The sequence below is a fragment of the Archocentrus centrarchus genome, chromosome 11 (genome assembly GCF_007364275.1).
Source record: "Archocentrus centrarchus isolate MPI-CPG fArcCen1 chromosome 11, fArcCen1, whole genome shotgun sequence".
In the NCBI taxonomy this organism is placed as follows: domain Eukaryota; kingdom Metazoa; phylum Chordata; class Actinopteri; order Cichliformes; family Cichlidae; genus Archocentrus; species Archocentrus centrarchus.
This window is the reverse complement of record NC_044356.1, coordinates 34,159,609-34,166,771: the sequence shown is the minus strand read 5'-3', so window position 1 is coordinate 34,166,771 and position 7,163 is coordinate 34,159,609.

The following is a 7,163-nucleotide window of genomic DNA, read 5'->3' as shown; positions in this document are numbered from 1 at the left end:
TTTCCCAGAGAATGCAAAACAAAACAGACCCACTTTTGCCCCGTGTCAGGGTCTTCGCTGTAGGTCAACCTGTCTTGGTAAAGAATTACAGGGGAGGGGAGAAGTGGTTGAATGGAGTTGTACAAGAAATTCTGGGTCCTGTAACTTACAGTGTTGAACTGAATGGGAAATGTGTAAAAAAGCATGTAAATCAGATGTTGGGGGTAAATGGAAACTCAGCTCAGCTGACCACAACAGACTCTTGTGGTGGAACTTTTTGGGATTGTGATGATCTCGATACAAACGAAGATGTGGATCAGCAAAGGGAAGAAAGCACTGTGGGAACACAGCCAACTGAGTTGACATCACCTACAGTCGAAGGGAACACTCGCCCAGTGAGAAACCGGCGGCCTCCTGAAAGACTGAACTTGGAATTGAGATTGTAAATGTGAGAAAAGAAAGGAAGAGGAAAAATAAGTTTTTTTTTCTGTTTGTGTTAAAAAAACAAAAGAAAAGAAAAAAAAAAATCAATAACTGAAAATGTTCAATGGATGGAGAAGTATTGATTTTACAGGGGAAGAGCTGTGGTGTTCCAGACAGAAGCATTGAACCCATAGAGTAAAGAGGGTTTTGAGTTAATGTTGTAGTGACGGTGCTCCTGTGTGGTGGAGGTTGGTTGTATTGTTAAGTTGTAGTTGGAAGAAAATAACCAGTCGCCACAGGAGGGCGCTTTGGGGTAGAGAACCGTGGTGTGAAAAAACAATAAATGGTGTTGCTGTGTGAAACTTCCAGTTGTCTGCTTGAAAAGTGTTTATGGGATCCAGTATCATACACAACACTGATGAAGCCAACAGAACCGCATCATCTGCAAAAAGCAGAGATGAGACTCTGAGGCCACCAAGGAAGAAGCCTTCCGCCACCTGGCTACGCCTAGAAATTCTGTCCATAAAAATTATGAACAGAATCGTGACAAAGGGCAGCCCTGACAGAGTCCAACACCCACAGGAAACAAATCCGACTTATTACCGGCTATACGGACCAAGCTCTCACTGTGGTTGTACAAGGACTGAATGGCCCGCAACAATGGGCCAGACACCCCATACTCCCGAAGAACCTCCCAAAGAACACCCCGAGGAACACGGTCGAATGCCTTCTCCAAGTCCACAAAGCACATGTAGACTGGTTGGGCAAACTCCCACGCACACTCGAATATCCTTGAGAGGATAAAGAGCTGGTCCAGCGTTCCACGACCAGGACGAAAACCGCATTGTTCCTCCTGAATCCGAGGTTCAACTAACGGACGCACTCTCCTTTCCAGCACCCTGGCATAGACCTTACCGGGGAGGCTGAGTAGTGTGATCCCCCGAAAGTTGGAGCACACCCTCCGGTCTCCCTTCTTAAAGATGGGGACCACCACCCCGGTCTGCCAATCCAATGGCACTGCCCCAGATCTCCACGCGATGTTGCAGAGTCGTGTCAACCAAGACAGCCCTACAACATCCAGAGCCTTCAGGAACTCAGGGCGAATCTCGTCCACCCCAGGGGCTCTGCTACCAAGGAGTTGTTTAACTACCTCAGTGACCTCACCCCCAGTGATGGTCAAGTCATCCCCCTCATCCCCAGACTCTGCTTCCACTACAGAAGGCGTGTCAGTGGGATTCAGAAGGTCCTCGAAGTATTCCTTCCACCGTCCGACTATAGCCTCAGTTGAAGTCAGCAGCACCCCCCCAGCACTATAAACAGTGTGAGTGAAGCACTGCTTTCCCCTCCTGAGTCGCCTGACGGTTTGCCAGAATCGCTTCGATGCCGTCCGAAAGTCTTTTTCCATAGCCTCACCGAACTCCTCCCACACCCGAGTTTTTGCTTTGGCCACTACCCAAGCTGCATTCCGCTTGGCCTGTCGATACCTGTCAGCTGCCTCCGGAGTCCCACAGGCTAACCAAGCCCGATAGGACTCTTTCTTCAGCTTGATGGCTCCCTTCACCTCCGGTGACCACCATCTGGTTCGGGGGTTACCACCACGACAGGCACCAACCACCTTGCAGCCACAGCTCTGAGCAGCAGCCTCAACAATGGAGGTGCGGAACATGGTCCATTCGGACTCAATGTCCTCAGCCTCCCTTGGAATGCTGTCGAAGTTCTGCCGGAGGTGGGAGTTGAAGATCTCCCGGACTGGGGCTTCTGCCAGGCGCTCCCAGCGCACCCTCACAATACGTTTAGGTGTGCCAGGTCTGTCCAGCATCTTCCCCCACCACCTGATCCAACTCACCACCAGGTGGTGATCAGTTGACAGCTCAGCTCCTCTCTTCACCCGAGTGTCCAGAACATACGGCCGCAGATCTGATGATACGATTACAAAATCGATCATCGACCTGCGACCTAGGGTGTCCTGGTGCCATGTGCACTTATGGACATCCTTGTGTTCGAACACGGTGTTTGTTATGGACAAACTGTGGTTTGCACAGAAGTCCAATAACAAAACACCATTCGGGTTCAGATCGGGCAGGCCGTTCCTCCCAATCACGGCCCTCCAGGTCTCACTGTCATTGCCCACGTGAGCGTTGAAGTCTCCCAGCAAGACTATGGAGTCACCAGATGGAGCACTCTCCAGCACCCCACCCAGCAACTCCAAAAAGGGTGGGTACCCTGAACTGTCATTCGGCGCATAAGCGCAAACAACAGTCAGGACCCGTTCCCCAGCTCGAAGGCGCAGGGAAACTACCCTCTCGTCCACCGGTGAAAACTCCGACGTAAAGGCAGCAAGCCGGGGGGATACAAGAATACCCACCCCAGCTCGCCGCCTCTCACCGAGGGCAACTCCAGACTGGAACAGAGTCCAGCCCTTCTCCAGGAGACTGGTTCCAGAGCCCAGGCCATGCGTTGAGGTGAGCCCAACTATATCTAGCTGGTATCTCTCAACCTCACGCAATAGCTCAGGCTCATTCCCCACCAGAGAGGTGACATTCCATGTCCCAATAGCCAGTTTCGATAGCCGGGGATCGGTCCGCCGGGGCCTCCGCCCTCGGCCACCGCCCGACACACACTGCACCCGACCCCTACGACCCCTCCTGCGGGTGTCGTAGGGGTCGGGTGTCATATATTTTCATAAACCTGTTTATGAAAATATATGATAAAATAAAAGTACCAGAGTTATAGTTTTGTGCATTTACATTTATTTATTTGGCAGATTTATACCATCTACAGAGGTGGGAAGTAACGAAGTACAAATACTTCGTTACTGTACTTAAGTAGATTTTTCAGGTATCTGTACTTTACTTAAGTATTTATTTTTCTGACTACTTTTTACTTTTACTCCCTACATTTTTACACAAGTATCTGTACTTTCTACTTCTTACATTTTCAAACAGACTCGTTACTTTTTAACACGTCAGAGAGAAGTTTGCATTTCCGGTCAGTGCGCCGTCAAACATCAAGCGATCTGAGCCTAAACGGAGGAATAATAACACATAAGAGACAATCGTACTGGTGTATCCTTCCTCATCGGGGCTGATCTCGTACAAAGGGATTAAATACGCAAACCCATATAATTAATGTATCATTTATAGCGCTATAATCGGGCCGGACCGAGTCCGTAAGTTGTGCTCGCGGCACATAAACAGCTTAATTAGCGCTACAGAAGAGAAGCGAGCATGAAGGGAGTAACGTGTGGCAGGTAAATGCAACGTCTGTAAATGCTCTACAAATATCAGCAAACACACAAAGTGTGTGCAGTTTGTCACACAGTGTGTCTGCTAGCTAAAAGAAGAGCTGCTGCATTTCAGGGAGAGCAAAGAGAGAGAAGTTCACTCAGAGATGGAGAAAGAGGACAGGAGAGGAAGAAGAGAGGTTAGATTTAAAGGTAAGGACTGGAAAACAAACTGAAGTATGCTGACTTTGTGTAATTCAAAGATTGTATGAAAATACTGCAGTTTAGTGTGTAATAAATAGGTTAGCTTGTTGTACTGTATTTACAGTAAAGCTCTGTGTTGGACTGGAGCACAGTGTTTGTGTTCATGGTCAGAGTTACAGGTTACATCAGTGCAGCAGAGATGAGTTTGAATCAAAGCTGCTGATGCTGAGATTCATTCACTGAATCCAACATTTCTACAGCCTGTATGCTGTCAGTGTAGGGGATGGAGATCAGCTCAGGTAGCTGTGAAATGCTGGGTTACATCTTTGTGAGTTCACTTCATCCACACAGAGCAGTAAACCTCAGAGCAGCATCAGCAGGTCAGCTGATCACAGCCTGCACACCAACATCATTTACTGCAGCTCACAATAGAAAGCTGTGATTCTTCTCCCCATGCAGAGCCACTACAGCTGATCTTAGGGTTCCTCCACCTTCTGAATCCCACTGTAACCCCTGAGTATCCTCATGTTGGTGTTTAGGTGGAGACACAGTCACCCTCTACTATGGAGGACACAGAGAACAGAGCTGTGTTTAAATTCACTTTCACAGTTTGTGTCCTACGTAACAGATTCAAGCTGAGTGCACTCATTAGGATTAAAATTTAGATTGGAATAACTTTGTATTCTCATGTAATAATATTTTATATTATTACAATAATATATAATGAGGTTCGGTTTGTTTTACACAAAAATAGCAGGTAGAAACATCCTCCAAAGAACTACTTTTACTTTCTTACTTTGAGTACATTTCAGAGCCTGTACTTTTTTACTTTTACTTAAGTAGAGAAGTTGAACCAGTACTTCGACTTTTACTAAAGTATTTTTTAACATAAGTACTTGTACTTCTACTTAAGTACAGAATGTCAGTACTTTTGCCACCTCTGACCATCTACAATCTTTATTTATAAAGCACTTTAAAACAACCACAGCTGACACAAAGTGCTGTACATTTAAAACACAAATACATAACAATTAAATAACTCTTTCAGGTTAAAAACAAAACAATACAATACAAAACCAAATAGTTTAAAACTATATCCCGCTGGAGTTAAAGCCAAGGGAAAAAGATGGGTCTTAAGACGAATTTTAAAAGTGGACAGTGAAGGGGCCGCTCTAACCTGCAAAGGCAAGTCATTCCATAGCTTTGGACCAACTATAGAGAAAGCCCTGTCCCCTCTGAGCTTCCTTCTTGATCTTGGTACCTCCAAGAGCAGCTGGTCTGCTGACCTGAGAGACTGACAAGGTATGTAGGGGTGAAGAAGCTCAGAGAGGTAAGGTGGGACAAGATCGTGCAAAGATTTAAAAACAAACATAAGAATTTTTAAATGAATCCTAAAATATAGAGGCTACCAGTGAAGTGAGGCCAGGACAGAGGTCATGTGGTCTCTCTTTTGAGTACCCATCAAAAGTCGTGTAGCAGCATTTTGAACCAGCTGCAGACGTGATTTGATTATAATCATAATAGAGGGATTATAAGAGAAGAGCGGTCATCATTTTGAATGTCTGAACAAACTGATATTAAATCAAGTATTAAAGGAAAAATCCAAAAAGGTGATAACACAAAAAAAAAATATTCAGTATGCCCTTTAGATAAATGAGCTAAATTATTGACACATAAAATAGTTATGTCTCAAAAGGCGCAATATAGAATGGGAGAAATTTAAAATTGAACATGTATTTTCATAAAGCCATGTAAGAGATGATAATGTTAACTAACAGAGATCTTTCAGTTTCATTCTAACAGGAGTCTGAACAACATCAGTGGTGCTGCAGGAGACTGGATGCTGATCAGTTATCAATAAAGAAACTCTGGTGCAGTTCAAGGTGAGAAAGGTCATGCCAGGCTCTCCTGAACAGACTGACAGATTCAACAAACGCCTCCTGTCGCTCTGTAAGAAGGCCAAACAGGTGAACTGTGAGTTCTTGACCCATGACCTCTGTGTAAAGTCTGGGCCCAGGGGGAGGGACAACAACAGGTGTGGTCTCCGACTTGGGGGACGTTAACAACAGGTGCGTTCAGTCACAGGTTACCAGTAAAGAAAACACGTTAGTGGTCAAAGGTCAAGGAACTGCAGGAAAAATAACAACTCATTACAATGTTTCAATTCCAGTCTTAACATTTTCAGTAGTCTGACTCATAATCTGTTTTGATATTTTATCATTGGGAGGCCACAGGAGTATAACCTGTAACATGAGGTCTAAGGAGGGACACGTCCTGATTTCAGTTAGATGACCACAGATAACAATTTTGCTGTGAGCTCTGTGTAAAAGGTCAACAAAGGAGGGATGTGTGAGTATGACCTTTGACTCGAGAAATTACCACAACATTTCAGACTCACTTGACTTTTGATTTTGACTGACTGCAATACATGGTGTTATATCCAGAACAAGACCAATAAAGATACACAAAATACAAAATAAATAAATGAAGTCATAAAAGCAAAGTAATCCAGGTTTCTCTTATTAACACTAAAGTTGTGTCAGTCTTTAATAGACAAGCAGACTGTTAGTATATGATGGACAGACTAAATTTAACTAGCTTTTCTTCTCTTTTCAAATTGAGAGATCAATAATATTTGTAATTTTAGTCATATGTCATTCAGATCAAACTGAAATTCTTGTTCTCGGCCCCACAAATCTTAGAAGCATGGTGTCTAACCAGATACTTACTCTGGATGGCATTACTTTGGCCTCCAGTAACACTGTGAGAAATCTTGGAGTCATTTTTGACCAGGATATGTCCTTCAATGCACATATTAAACAAATATGTAGGGCCGCTTTTTTGCATTTGCGCAATATTTCTAAAATTAGAAACATCCTTTCTCAGAGTGATGCTGAAAAGCTCATTCATGCATTTATTACTTCTAGGCTGGATTATTGTAATTCATTATTATCAGGCTGTCCTAAAAGCTCCCTGAAAAGCCTTCAGCTGATCCAAAATGCTGCAGCTAGAGTACTGACAGGGACTAGAAAGAGAGAGCAGATTTCTCCCATATTGGCTTCTCTTCATTGGCTCCCTGTTAAATCTAGAATAGAATTTAAAATTCTTCTACTCACATACAAGGTCTTGAATAATCAGGCCCCATCTTATCTCAAAGACCTCATAGTACCATATCACCCCAACAGAGCACTTCGCTCTCAGACTGCTGGCTTACTTGTGGTTCCTCGGATACTTAAGAGTAGAATGGGAGGCAGAGCAAATGATAAATGATTTTCTTTGAAATTAGGTCATTTGCTTTTTAAGGCAGTTTTAACTGGCTGAATTGCCATAGACA